The sequence below is a fragment of the Saccostrea cucullata genome, unplaced genomic scaffold (genome assembly GCF_032062105.1).
Source record: "Saccostrea cucullata isolate Sc308-1 unplaced genomic scaffold, CSIRO_AGI_Scuc_v1 ctg1746, whole genome shotgun sequence".
Classification (NCBI taxonomy): Eukaryota; Metazoa; Mollusca; class Bivalvia; order Ostreida; family Ostreidae; genus Saccostrea; species Saccostrea cuccullata.
The window spans coordinates 51,300-66,719 of NW_026939174.1; the positions used below are offsets into that span (position 1 = coordinate 51,300).

General features: G+C 36.1%; 1 pseudogene; it reads left to right on the forward strand.

The window, feature by feature from the left end:
• The first annotated feature begins 5,770 nt into the window (after positions 1–5,770).
• Positions 5,771–11,712, forward strand: LOC134252463 (uncharacterized; annotated as a pseudogene).
• The last annotated feature ends 3,708 nt before the right edge of the window (positions 11,713–15,420 follow it).

The window sequence follows — 15,420 nt, forward strand, 5'->3', positions numbered from 1 at the left end:
TGCATTATTTCTTTGAAAATCTTCTTCTCTGCTCCTAGGTATTAAATACACTAATTCAGTAAATAATTATGATGAGCTAAAGTGCCTCTACTAAAAATATGAAACTCGTGGGCCCTGCAGGGTCAGGGGCTCTGGTGTTAGGGCGGGGCTCTATTGATTATAAAGTGAAAATGCATTTATTCTTTGAAAATCTTCTTCTCTGCTCCTAGGATTTTAATAAACTAACTAAGTACATAGTTATGATGAGCAAGAGTGCCTCTACCAAAATTGTGAATTTTATGGCCCCAGGGTCAGGGGTTCTGGTGTTAGGGCGGGGCTCTATTGATTATATAGTGAAAATGCATTATTTCTTTGAAAATCTTCTTCTCTGCTCCTAGGTTTTAAATAACTAAGTACATAGTTATGATGAGCAAGAGTGCCTCTTCCAAAATTGTGAATGCCTTAGCATCTAGCTTAAAACATGAAACAAATACAATCATTTGAAAGTTGTTGCATGATGCTCAGGTGACCTATAAGGCCCGTGGGCCTCTTGTTATCAGTAGGTGCTAGGGCTTTCATGCTTAATGTGTATTCATTGTGAACTGTCAACAGGTATAAATATGTTTGACCTTGAACTCTAGGGTCAAGCCTTGACCCTAGAGTTTGAACCACTTAAAAAAAAATTAACCTTGGCAATTAACTTTTGAACAGGAAGTACTAAGGATTACTAATTTCACATGTGCATTCCTTGTGACAAGACTTTCTTCTGATATCAACAATTTGAACCCTTTGACCTTGACCTTTGAGTTTGACATATATTTGAGAAACTTCAACCTTCGCCATACCCTAGACTTCCATACAGGGACATCAGTGTTTCACAAACACATCATGTCTTCATTATTATTTGGTAGTGTCTCCATATGAGGGAAAAATTCCAAAGAGAGATGTATTCACAACAAACAAACAAATTACTAAAGATTAAAATATAAAACATGAATATGTTGGTCATGCATATCTCTGCATGAAAAAAAAACAGCTTTTCAAACACTGTAACCATATTGTAACCCTTTCAAAACACTCATTTGAGCTTTTCTGGTTTCCTTATCATATAACGTCTGTTGTGACGTGTCGTCCATCTGTTTGTCTGAAAACTTTTTACATCTTTAACTTCTCTAGAACCATGGGGCCAATTTTACCCAATTCATATAGAAATATGTACATTTGTATGTCAGACTGTCCATCTGTCTCTATAAATTTAATCTTGGTCATCATGGTCATATCTACTGAATGAGAAGAGACAAGGCATTCTGCATATTAAACTTATGTACTAGTATTTACCTGTGAGAATGGCATGGTGTTTTGTTTTTTTTTACATATGACCTAGAAGTTTGACCTACTTGCAAAAAAATTAAATTGTCATAAATTCATCATTTTGAAAGAGAAAAGTTAGGGCATTCATATTATAATGCATGTATATTATTACCTGTGATAAGACCTTTCCAAATAAATCATGACTTTTACTCTAAAGAAAATATTTTAAATGTTTGAACAAATTCCAATTTGAATGAATAAGTTAATATGCAATTGTAAATGTTACCGTAATGACACTGAGGAGTTTCGTTGAGATCCTCGGACTTTTGGCTGGATCCACATGAAATATGAGGGTGAACCCATGAACCCATGGCTCCAATTATTTGCAAATATTACCGTGGCGACACTGAGGAGTTTCCTTGAGTTCCTCGGACTTTTGGCTGGATCCAGATGAGGTATGAGGGGGAACCCATGGCTCATATTAATTGTAAATATTACCATAGTGACACTTAGGAGTTTCATTGAGTTCGAAGCCATGGCTCAAATTAATTGTAAATATTACAGTAGCGACACAGGGTAATATTTAGATACAATTAATTTGAGCCATGGGTTCACCCTCGTACGTCATCTGCATCTAGCCAAAACTCAACGAAACTCCAGTATTGCTACGGTAATATTTAAAAATAATATGAGCCATGGGTTCACCCTCACTACACTTAGGAGTTTCATTGAGTTCGAACCCATGGCTCAAATTAATTGTAAATATTACCGTAGCGACACAGGGTAATATTTAGATACAATTAATTTGAGCCATGGGTTCACCCTCATACGTCATCTGCATCTAGCCAAAACTCAACGAAACTCCAGTATTGCTACAGTAATATTTACAAATAATATGAGCCATGGGTTCACCCTCATACGTCATCTGCATCTAAGGCCAACTTTGACAGAGGGAGTTGCAACCTTAGTTTTCATACAGTTATTTTTTAACTTTTCAACCAGCAGTTGATCATTGTGGCAACAGCCTTACATTAAGCAATAAACATACATTGCTGCCATGCTAAAAATGACCACTTTACCATAAAATGACCCTCACACAAATGACGCAACACAGATCTGTCCCGATTATTGTTGTCGTCGGCCGTAATGACGATTGATGTCGTTGACCGGGATTTGGTTTTCATTGTTCCGTTTCCTAAGTCGGCAAAATTCATGACATATTATAGTCGAAGCGACGATAATCTCAAATAAACAATCTCATCGCCAGACTGGAAGTTCGAAGAAGGCCTATGTAACGCTATGTAATATAGACTGTCAAAAATCGCACCCGCAGCCCCTGTTGTAAGGACCCCCCTGGTTATACTTAGCCCCCCCCCCCCCCCAAATTGAGAATCCTGGCTACGCCACTGATATAAAGACTGAATAATAATAATTTTAAATCGGAGGAAATTATTGGTAGGGCAGACCATGGGTTCAATCCTACCGATTTCCATGATTTCACCATGGGTTCAATCCTACCCATTTCCATGATTTCACCATGAGTTCAATCCTACCAGGGTCTGTATATTAGAGGGTCTGGAAACTCGGGCATACATTCACCTATGCTGTCGGAGGAGATCGCTCTCAACCACGATATCGATTTTTACCTATGAGTTAAATCTGTGTAAACTCGGCGTACGATTATCGATGAGCTATTGACATTGGTCCCGAGAACTCCCGACACGATAGTAAATATATGTGAGTGTTAAAAGTTTATTTGAAAATATACTTTAAATATATTTGCACATCCTTGTAGTGGACATGTGAAGCTTAAAATTGATATAAATTGTAGCTATTCAATAGGCGAGCTCGCCATGATACGACAAGTTAAAATAAGCAAGTTGATAAAAAATGGCGGATCTGAGGTTTGTCAAAAAATTTCAAATGTGAGTTTTGTCAGCTATCCCATAAAAACGGATGGGGTTTCCATATTAAAAATTAGTGGATGTGGTAGACCAAATTATTTGTGAAGGCTTACATGTATTTGAAACAAAATAAAGTGTATACTTTTTACAGAAACCGAGATTATTTCGATCCATGTTCATCAAAATTGAGACAAAAATGGCGAGTGAGCGGCATTCAAGTGTGGACTTTTTACAAAACTCCATAAATACGCACGGGATTTCCCATTTTAAAATTAGTGCAGCATGTAGGCCAAATATTTTATCTTGCCTTATTGTTTTTTTAACAAATCAATTGTTTGTAATTTGCGTAAAAAACGATGATTTCCATGACGGTTCGCCAGTCTTATTGCGGTCATTATCGTGTTGTGTTTTGGCCAAGAATGGAAGTGGGTCTAATTCGCAGTTATATTTTGCACTTTTTGGGGAGAAAAATGTTTTTGAAAAAGATACCATTGTAAAGCTTGTTTTGTTTTCTACAATGTCACAAAAAATAATTCTGAAATCAGTCAGAAAACGGATGCTTAGCTTGCATATATTCGGAGAGGCAGGGACGTAGTATCCGGGGGGGCAGGGGGGGCCTGCCCCCCCCCCCACTTTTTTAGCAACAATACTTTTAGTATAGGAAAAGTTAATTGAAAGGATGGTTGCCCCCCCCCCACTTTTTACCATAGTATAGTGATATGAAGGAATTGTAGGAAAATGTAGGGAAAAAAATTGGAAGTGAAGGTAACTTACTTTGAAGAAGTTGGCCACTAAAACCCCCCCCACCCCCCACCCCCACGAAATAGGATTTTCGGGTTTGGGAAAAAATTAATTTTCGGTTTTTTTTTTTTTTGGCTTGTCAACTTTTTTTAGGCAAGAAAAAAAAATTCTCTGGTTGGCCCCCTCACTTTCAAAAACGATGCTACGTGCCTGAGAGGTATGTATCTGTGCCGATCGTAATCACCGTGTGTGACAGCATATTCTGCTGATAAACCTGAGTTTCCAGACCCCTTAATTTAATATACAGACCCTGATCCTACCCACTACTTCGGAATGAACCCATGGTGAATGGGTTCATTCCGAATATTTACGTACCTGTTTCCGTTTTCTTTTCTGATGGTGTCTGCGTTTGAATCGAATTTGAAGATAACGGAAAAGGCAAACTGTTAACGCTAGGTGGCGCTCCTGGGTGGTGCTCGATTATAGCTTCCAAACACTCCGAACCACTTCGCGAGCGTAGCGACAGGAATGCAACGCGTTTTTTGGTGATTTTTACTCTGCCGCTTTATTTAGTCAAAATAATAAATGCATGCGACTCAATTCATGTCAGTTGATGTGTCCCACCTGATTTCTGTTGCATTCCCCTTCTTATTGGCCCTAAAATCCAACATAAACAACATTTCGAAAAGAATCAGCTAGCCGCCATGAGGGTTTTCCCGTGACGTCACGATTCTATGTTGAACTGAGTTTGGATTCCCCTACATTTAAACACTTAAAACTTGAATAAAATGTTCAATCGTTGAATTATTTGTGTTTTTAATATTTTTAAAGAAATAATATACCAAAAAATGATTTTATAATTCGCGGCCCCACTTCCATTCGGAGTAAAATCCGATGTATTCCGAGGATTTACTGATAGGTCGGACCAAAATAATGTCGGACTATAACAAACTCGGACTACACAAAGCCGGACCATAACAAACTCGGACTATAACAAACTCGGACCATAGTACTAAATTTACTATATGTTAATATAATTATATTTTTGCTTATATATTATTAATAAGTTATATATTTTTTTCAAATGTTTGAACCAAAATAAATATTTTGCACTTTCTATAGTTAACAGTTATAAACACCTGCAGAGAAAATCTATACGTCCGCCGTGCTTTTGACTTTTTTTAAATACCAAATATTTCAATTTTTTTACAGAGATATATGACTTTTAAATGCCATATAAATACGTATAACCAGATTTATGTTTTAGGTAAAAAAAAAATGAATAATTAATTTCACTTTCGTTTTTAAATTTACTTATACCAGTAAGTAAATGTAATGGAAAACACAATGATAATGAATGATTTAATATTTACAGAGACGTAAGATTGACTGTTCGGGGAGTTGGGGGATGGGGTGGGTAAGTTATGATTTTTTTTACAAAAATATTTAACAAGAAATTAGGAAAAACATGACAGGTACATATATTTTCTCAGCAGACGTATTCTACGACAAATACTTTAAACTGTAAAATGTATAAGAGTTTTGTATTCTTATTTTAAAGTGTTTTAAAATTGTTTTAATTGGTAAAACACACATATCTATAGTATTCAACTTAATATATATAACAAAATACATATTAATTTTATATTTAAAACAGGTATCTGTTATTACTTAACATATACATACAGTAGTCCGAGTTTGTTATAGTCCGACTTCGGTTTGGTCCGAGTATGTTATAGTCCGACATTGTTATGGTCCGACTTATCTGTCAGCGATTCCGAGTGGTGCACTAAGAACGTTTACGTTACGTCATTCAGTAGCACCTCCATTCAGTCATGGCCAAACGAAAACTGGAAAATTCACCCCCACCAGGAATGTTGGATGTAATGGTAATGCTCTAGTCAATTACATCCCCCTCTCAGATTTTGCAAAGTACCGGTATAGTAATCGTTCTGTTTGTTTGTAGCGAATTCCATGACGTTACGTTGGGTGGTTGGATGGGGACCCTGTGACTGTGTGTCGGGTGGAAAGATCCCAAGGTCAATCACTAATTCTCAGTCTTCACAACAATTCTTTTTCAGCACATGCCCTTTGGGCATGTAAACCGGTCATTCTAACCCAGCGGCCAGCCCAAAGAAATTGGTACATGCCCTACTCAAAATTCACTCATATTATAATAGCAAATATGATTGTAATAAAAAAAGGTTTTTATAATGATTATAAGGACAGTGCTTCTGTTTTTAAATTCTCCCAATCTTAAGTTTAAATTGTTTTCAAAGTTTTAAATAAAAAAAAATCATACATGCCCTTTCACATGCCCGCTGGCAAATTTACCAGGTCCCGGGCATGGGGCACCCAGGTTATTTCGAAGACTGAATTCTTGGCGGAGTTAAACCCCATTTTCCACCAAATTGCTATCAAATTCATGGTTTCCGCCTGATAACTTTTGGGCACTGACTCCCCGTACACGATTTGTGTACGTTTAACCACTAGGTTAACCGTACACAATTTAGATCTAACTTCCGGAACATACCGGACCATATTATTTCCTAATTATTTAAGTGCGTAAACGAGAAATATTAAAATATTTTATTATGATAATTATTAATGAAAGCAAAAAGGTAATAGGAGTGTTCGCCAAGCTCATTAGTGGTTGGGAAATAAATAATATTGGTAACATTTGCCAATAACAGGATAAAAATTCCGATTTTAAATCATAATTACTTTGTTATTTATTCGATTTTAATTTGGTCGTTTGTAAAAATATTTTTTCAGTGAAATTTTTAAACGTATGCCACTAATTTTGCTAAAAAAATTTGAATGAATCTAAATACACAATACATAAAATTCTGAATATTTATTTAAAAAATATATTGTTCAACAGAGTTTAATGTACGCTTTAAGAAACTTTTTTTTATTTTAAATAAAAGAAGTCATGTGTGGAAGGGAGGTGGGGCATGATAAATGATAAAGAAGAGACAGTGATGAGAGGAATGACACATGGAGAGCATTGGGAATATGCTTTGTCCAAGCCCTGTATGCCAGACTGTAAGGCATTTAAGAAAAAGAAGATTCTGTACTTACAATTTAAAAAGTAATACCAATAAAAATAAATTTTAAAACATTTCAATACCAGATCACATATAATTGACTGTCCTCATACATGTATTTTATCTTCAAAATATTTAACACAGAAAGGCTAACACGAGTTAATTCGGGGCTAAATATCTCCTATATGTGGCATTCTTCCCGTTGAATCTGATGAAATGCTTTCCCTCCACGGATGAATGCATATTTGACTCTTCAATATTTCAAATTGCTTGAAACATCTCTGATTGGAATTTGTTTTTAAAAATGTTCTGCGAATTTCTGATGTACATCTGCACGAAATGTCTCTTCTTATATTCTTGTTTCAAATTGAAAATACATGTATATGTAAGTCCCAAAGCTTTATAATTGTGTCCGACATTATGGACATAATAAATACAAGACTTATACATTTATTCAGTACTAAGTTATTTTGCCGCAAGGACGTTAATTATAAGTATTAATATTCCGGAAATATGCCGGATCTGACCGTTCCGGTTATTATATAAAATTGTGTACGCCACTGTACGGTTAACCACTAGGTTAATCGTACACAAATTGTGTATGGGGAACAACGGCCTAAATTTTGAATGCCATCAGGGATTCTATTCATATTTGGTATACGGCTATATAAAAATGATATACAGGTCAAGTTCGATTTTGGTTACTTTCCACAAATTCCTGGTGGAGTTATGCCCCCTTTTGCACCAAATTGGTATCAAATTCATGGTTTCCGACTGATAACTTTTGAATGCCTTCAGGGAGTCCATTCATATATGGTATACAGCTGCATAGAAATGAAATACAGATCAAGTTCGATTTTCGTTACACTCCACTAATTCTTGGCGGAGTTATTCACCCTTTTGCACCAAATTCCTATCAAATTCATGGTGTCTGACTGTTAACTTTTAATGCCTTCAGGGATTCAATTCATATTTGGTACACGGCTATATATACCTGATATACAGGTCAACTTCGATTTTGGTTACTTCCACCTATTCTGGCAAAATTATGCCCCCTTTTTAATCAAATTCCTATAGAATTCATGGTTTCCAACTGATAACTTTTGAACACCTACATGGCTCAATTCATGAGGAATGTTGCTTTCGAAAATCCACTTCATCATTTCACTAGATACAGTAATACAGTAGGACCTCTTTATAACCCTTTTATTGGGAGCCATCTTATTGGCCCATGTTATTAGTAAGGTCACGTTATATTGAGGTTTTATAAACATAAATATGTTTAAATGATTAGAAATGGGAGCCATACAACAACTGCAGTGTATTCAAACCCGTGTTACATTGACGTGTGTTATATCAAGGTCATACTGCACCCTGGCCAGTCAGTATTGCTCTTAAGCGGAGGCATCTTCAGTGATTGCCCGCAATCACAAAATCTCTAGTTTCTTTATCTTATGCATTCATATTTACTTAAGGAATCACTGTCTAGTTTTGAGAGTATGCCAGGGCATCAACAATAGTGGGAAACATGGGATAATTTGCATAACGGGCGAATTTAGATTTAGACTTTAAAAATGTAGACATAGACTATAATCATACGAGGACTTCCATGCCAATTTCAATAGTCCTCGCCCACTGACGTCAAACACATAGGCAGCCGCACGAGATTTACATGCATATTTGGCCTCCTTAGCGTCAGACACAGAGACAGATGCGCACGAGATCTGTATGCGTATTAGGCCTCCTTAGCTCCTGACCTATCGACCTGCCTAATTTACATTCCGGCAGAATTATCAAGAAATAAACTCAGACAACTTTCAAAGAGTTATCACAGAGAAAAAAAATAGAAATGGAAATATTAAGTAATATATATCTGTTTTCAGCAATGTCGATTCCCAGTATGCACAATAAAAGCCCAGAAGATAGGCATTTCTGAGTGGCATTGGAGATCGGTGATTCCTGTTTGCATCAAAGAACTCAAGGGTGAATATGATATAACAGACTGGCTGGGTCTGGGCGGGCACTGTCAAACGAGCAATGCTGAACATATTCCTGATCAAATAAAACAGACTATTACTAGGATCATGAAGCCTCTTGAATCCTTGTACTTTGACAAAACAACAGCATCGTGGAACTACAAGACAGATTGTACCGGTAAGTGTTTTATGGCTGGGTCTGGGCGGGCACTGTCAAACGAGCAATGCTGAACATATTCCTGATCAAATAAAACAGACTATTACTAGGATCATGAAGCCTCTTGAATCCTTGTACTTTGACAAAACAACAGCATCGTGGAACTACAAGACAGATTGTACCGGTAAGTGTTTTATGGTGATTCTATATTATCTGTCTACCCTTACATTTCTCTGGTGTACACCTTATAACATGGTGTATATATGGTGTATGTGAGGTGTACACCAGAAGTAACCAACAGGTATGTAAATGAGCCTGCTACACCACAAGTATACCATAGCAAAAACATGTACACCAGAGATACACCATATGGACTTCTGAAATTTATTCCTATTGGGTACACCACAGATACACCAGGGGGGTGTTTGATTCAAGTTGAGATTACAGGGTACACCAGAAATACACCACAGGGAGTTCTTAAATTTTTCTTTTTAATTACACCAGAGATACACCAATAAATGTTTGTCTATTATATCAGATCAAACGGTACACCACAGTCACACCAGAAGTAATCTGATCTATAGAAATATCACATGGTCAACTGTAGATGGCACTTTTAACATAACTTCCTGTCTTTGTTCTTTGTTCTTAAAATATTTGAAAGTCACCATGATAATTTGTAAGGAGAAATACCTTCAAATGTGAGTGTTCAAACATATTTCTACTAAATTTCACTTATGCATGCACAGTTTATTATCCCCTGCCGCAACGCGGTGCGGGGATATGGTAATGCCGGGCATCCATGCGTCCGTCAGTCCGCCTTGTTAGCACTCTAGCAAGTTTATTTCTCATCTGATTTGAATAAAATTTATACAGAAGCTTTAGTTCAATAATATCTTGAGCAAGTTCGAAGATGAGTCCTGGCCGAATATTTTTGTTGGAGTTATGCCCCTTTTTAACTTAGAAAATTGACAAAATATGCTTGTTAGTGCTCTAGCAAATTTATTTCTCATCCGATTCAAATAAAATTTATACAGTAGCTTTAGCTCAATGATTTCTTGAGCAAGTTTGAAGATGAGTCCTGGCCGAAAATTTTTATAGGAGTTATGCCCCTTTTAAACTTAGAAAATTGAAAAATTTCCTTGTAAGTGCTCTAGGAAATTTATTTCTCATCCGATTCCAATTAAATTTATACAGTAGCTTAAGCTCAATGATATCCCAAGCAAGTTTGAAGATGAGTCCTGGCCAAATATTTTTGTGGGAGTTATGCCCCTTTTAACTTAGAAAATTGACAAAATATGCTTGTTAGCGCTCTAGCAAATTTATTTCTCATCTGATTTGAATAAAATTTATACAGTAGCTTTAGCTCTATTTTTTTGAAAGTTATGCCCCTTTTTAACTTAGAAATTTGACGAAATATCCTTGTTAGCGCTAGAGCAAATTTATTTATCATCCGATTAGGATAAACTTTATACAGTAGCTTTAGCTCAATGATATCTCATGATAGTTTGAAGATGAGTTCTGACCGAATATTTCTGTGCGAGTTATGCCCCTTTTCAACTTAGAAAATTGACGAAATATCCTTGTTAGCGCTCTAAATTTGAAAAAAAAGTTGAATTCAAAATATGTATAGGAATATTGCCTTTGAAAACTCAAACAATAGCAGAAAAAAATTGGGGCGGCGGGGGATATCGGAATGCTGTTCTCTTTATTAATACACATCAGACTTGGAACTTTACAGCAATATATCTATATTAAAGCAAGTTAAAAGGCTATTTGTATTCTTATTCTGCCTCCATTTTCAATTTTAATTGTTGAAATTCAAAAATTGTCAACTGAGTTAGTGCCACTGCTAGACTACACTACAGAAATGTGAGGGTACTGCCTAATATACAGCAACCAAATTAAACATCTGTTGATTCTTTGTTCTTTCTATTCTTTTCAGGTGTATTATCCATAGACCAACAAACAATTACAGAAGGCTTTGTCTCGGATATGTCCAACTCCCGGGGCAGATCAATGATATTTAGTCTCCTTTCACAACTATTCGGCTCAGACACCTCAGTCAGAGTGGTGAATATCGGTGGTTCCTCAACTGTCAACGAGCCATCAGTTAGGGAATTAGCCTTTGAAGTTACATTTGAGGAAAGTGAGTACGACTCTTCGCCATCAGAATCTCTTTCCAAGTTGCAAAGTGAATCTACGGGGACAAGACGTTCACCTCGCATTTCAGAGAAAGCTCCTTTATTAAAGGAAGTTGATTGTAGTACTAGTCGAGTCTTCAAGTTCATACCAGACATAGTTCTCGAAAGCACATCCAAAGAACACTTGCTTGTTGAAATAAAAAAGGGAGGCTATTATATCCGCAATCGGTATCTCAATTGAGATATATGCTAATGCCAGCAGCAATCAAGCAAGGCTCAGCTGTGGGTGTCTTGATATGCACGAATCAGGCACTTCTAGAGAAATGCATCTTAGCTGACAACGAAGTGAGGTTTGAGAGAAATTACTTCAAGTTGAGCGATCATTCTCTTGTGGCGGACATGGAAATCCTCTTTTCAAATATCTATATCCAAGCCATGACAACGAAGTGAGGTTTGAGAGAAATTACTTCAAGTTGAGCGATCATTCTCTTGTGGCGGACATGGAAATCCTCTTTTCAAATATATTTGACAACAATCAATCAATTCAGATTAACAAATAATGGTTCATATTAAAGAAAAAATTGACAACTTTGAAGGTATTGCTCCAAAATGAGCATAGAACACTGCAATTTAAATATTTTTTAGCCCAAACAGGGCTCATATCAGCAATTTGGCGCAATTTTTAGTACATCATAACTTTCAACTGCATCTTGTCCGATACTTAGTAAACTTATCAACCCCATATTTTGCAAGCAACTTGTTTTAAAGTAAAAGGGTACTATAAAGCATATAATTTTGTTTCTTCCCCTTCCCTATGGTTTCTAGATAATCTGTGATTTTTCAAAATCTTTGAAATTACCAATTTTTTAAAAATATCTATTTTAGTTACATTTTTTTCGGGCAGTAACCTGGAAATTTTTGTTGTTGTTGAAAATTATAGTTGATCAAGCATACAATAGATGTGAAACCAAAAAAAATCTCACGTTTTAGCGTTATCAATGTATTTTGGTTTATTTTGTTCCAAGTCTTATGCTTTGTGCATTAGAAAACATTCCTTAATGTGTTGTTACTAGTATGTCATGCTAGTTTGTTTGTAACTTGTAAATGACTTCTCACATAGCTTTGTCATGAAATTGGCCAAAGACATTACAGTGACTTAAATTGCCTAAATATTAAGAGGATAATCACATTTTAGACAGGTGAATGTTTTATCCCAGTGCTATAATTTTGCTTTATTGATAGGTACATATCTAGGAAAACTGATGTACAAATATTATTTCCAAGGTTAAAGCAATATCAGAGAATTTTAAGCAGTAATTGAGTAAGCTTTGAGGAGACTGTCAGATCTTAGTTGGAAACAAAGCATAATTTTTTCACAGCAAGAGGCCAAGCTTAAAAAATTCTTTGTATGCAGTTGCCGACCTTTAATTTTTAGAGTGGGTCGGTAGGTAGGCATTCTTTTTTTTAAAAAACAAAAAATAGATTTTTGTTAGATAACAATTAAATGAGGTTTTCATACACCTACTAAACATGAATAAGCTCACCTCTTGTTATAAACTACTGAATGATAAAATGTCAAAATTTGAAAACAAAACTGTTTCAATATTCTGAAGTATTGAAAAAAAAATCAAATTACCAAATGGCTAAAAAAAATTTGGGTCGGGTGCATTTTCAGTGGGTCGGTAGGCAACTGCAAACAAACTTAATTTTATTTTAGGCCTGATATGTTTTTATGTTATGACACAAGCTATAGTAACTATTTTGAAGCAGCACACAGATGATATTTGAACACTCGGGCTTCAGAATATTATTTTACAGATTTCTAATAAACAGTTGGGGCATGACTTGTGTGTGTTTGCTATATAATAACCTGTAACAGTTATCTTTAGCTCACCTGACCCAAAGGGTCAGTGTGAGCTATTGCCATCACTCGGTGTCCATCGTCCGTCTGTCCGTCCGTCCGTAAACTTTTCACAAAGCAAAATACCATTTTCTCTAAGGAGTATTATTTCTTGCAGTTTTACGTCCAGTTGCACCTTATATTGATATCTAAAGGTTATACTACTCTACTTTAACTTATTTGTCACAGTTTGGGACATATACGGTCAAACAGAAGTATTCTAGCTGAGATCCGCAAAATGTTGGACATGTAAGGCCATTAAATTGCGAAAAAGAGCATGAATTATCTCCCCTATATTTTATATATTTATTGGGAAAAAGGAAGATGGACCTTATATGCAACAAGAGGCCCACGGGCCTTATAGGTCACCTGAGTATTGTGAAACAACTTTCAAACAATTAAATTTGGTTTGTGTTTTAAACCAGAGGCCACGAAATTCAATTCACAATCCACAATTTTGAAAGAGGCACCATTGCTTATCATAATTATTAACTTAGCTTACTCTATTTACTTAATACCCAGAGGTAGATCAGAGTAACAAAAAGAAAATGCACTTCCATTTTATACCCATTTGTGTACCTCACCCTAAAGGAACCACATACCAGTATTTCAAAATTTTGAAAATGTTGTCATAAAATGGTTGATTAATACCAAAGAGCAGATTTCAAAGCATTAATTTATTTTCAGACTATGTACCCCCCCCCCCCCCCTCTGACTCTGGGGGCATAAAAAACCACTTTGCTAGATGCACCGTTCTTCATCATAAATGTATGTATACTTGGATCATTAGCACAAAACCCAGAAGCAAAGGAAAATATTTTCAAAGAATTAATGTATTTTTACTATATACTCAATAGAGCCCCGCCCTAACACCAGAACACCTAACCCTGGGGCAATAAAATTCACAATTTTGGAAGAGGCACTGTTGCTCATCATAACTATGTGCTTAGTTAGTTTATTTAATACCCAGAAGCAGAGAAGAAGATTTTCAAAGAATAAATGCATTTTCACTATATAATCAATAGAGCCCCGCCCTAACACCAGAAACCCTGACCCTGGGGCCATAAAATTCACAAATCTGGAAGAGATACGCTTGCTCATCATAACTATTTGCTTAGTTAGTTTATTTAATATCCAGGAGCAGAGAAGAAGATTTTCAACGAAATAATGCATTTTCACTATATTATCTATAGAGCCCCGCCCTAACACCAGAACCCCTGACCCTGGGGCCATAAAATTCACAAATTGGAAGAGATACTCTTGCTCACAATAACTATGTGCTAAGTTAGTTTATTTAATACTCAGAAGCAGAGAAGAGGATTTTCAAAGAAATAATGCATTTTAACTATATAATCTATATAGCCCCGCCCTAACACCAGAACCCCTAATCCTGGGGCCATAAAATTCACAAATCTGGAAGAGGCACTCTTGCTCATCATAACTATGTGCTTAGTTAGTTTATTTAATACCCAGGAGCAGAGAAGAAGACTTTCAAAGAAATAATGCATTTTCACTACATAATCTATTGAGCCCCACCCTAGCACTAGAACCCCTGACCCTGGGGCCAGGAATTTCACAATTTTGGTAGAGGGCTCAATGCTTATTACATTCATGCCAACAGTTTGCCTGCTTGATGTCCAGTAGTATAGAAGAAAATTTTTAAAGATTGCACTAATTTTTGTGGTTTGGCCCCACCCCTCAGGCCCCAGGGGGGCGGGGACCATGAAATTCACAATTTTTGTTTCCCTCCATCCATAGATACTGTATACCAAATTTGGTTGAAATTGGTTCAGTGGTTTCAGAGAAGAAGCTGAAAATGTTCAAATGTTAACACACGACACACGACGCACGACGACGGACGAAAACGGATAGCAATAGGTCACCTGAGTTACTCAGGTGACCTAAAAATGTCTTATTTCCAATTAGGCATTTTTTTTCTTTACTTTTTCTTTGACTGCAGATATTGTTTTTTCTATCTGAAAGGCTAATACTAGCGATATCAGTGCAAGAAAACCTAAACTTTAATACCTTTTAGATGAAAGACAAAATGCTCTCCCACTATATATACCATGGATAGCCATATATTATATGGAAAGTTGTGTTGTATTGGAACTGTTGTCTTCTGGTGAAATGAGAGCATCGTCCTCCGGTGTTTCCTTATCATCCTCATCATTAAATGAGTAATTCTTCCTCTGCTTTCTCGAGTGTCCTCATTGTCGTCATTGTCTGAAAAAAAATGCAACTAAACCTTTCTTTTG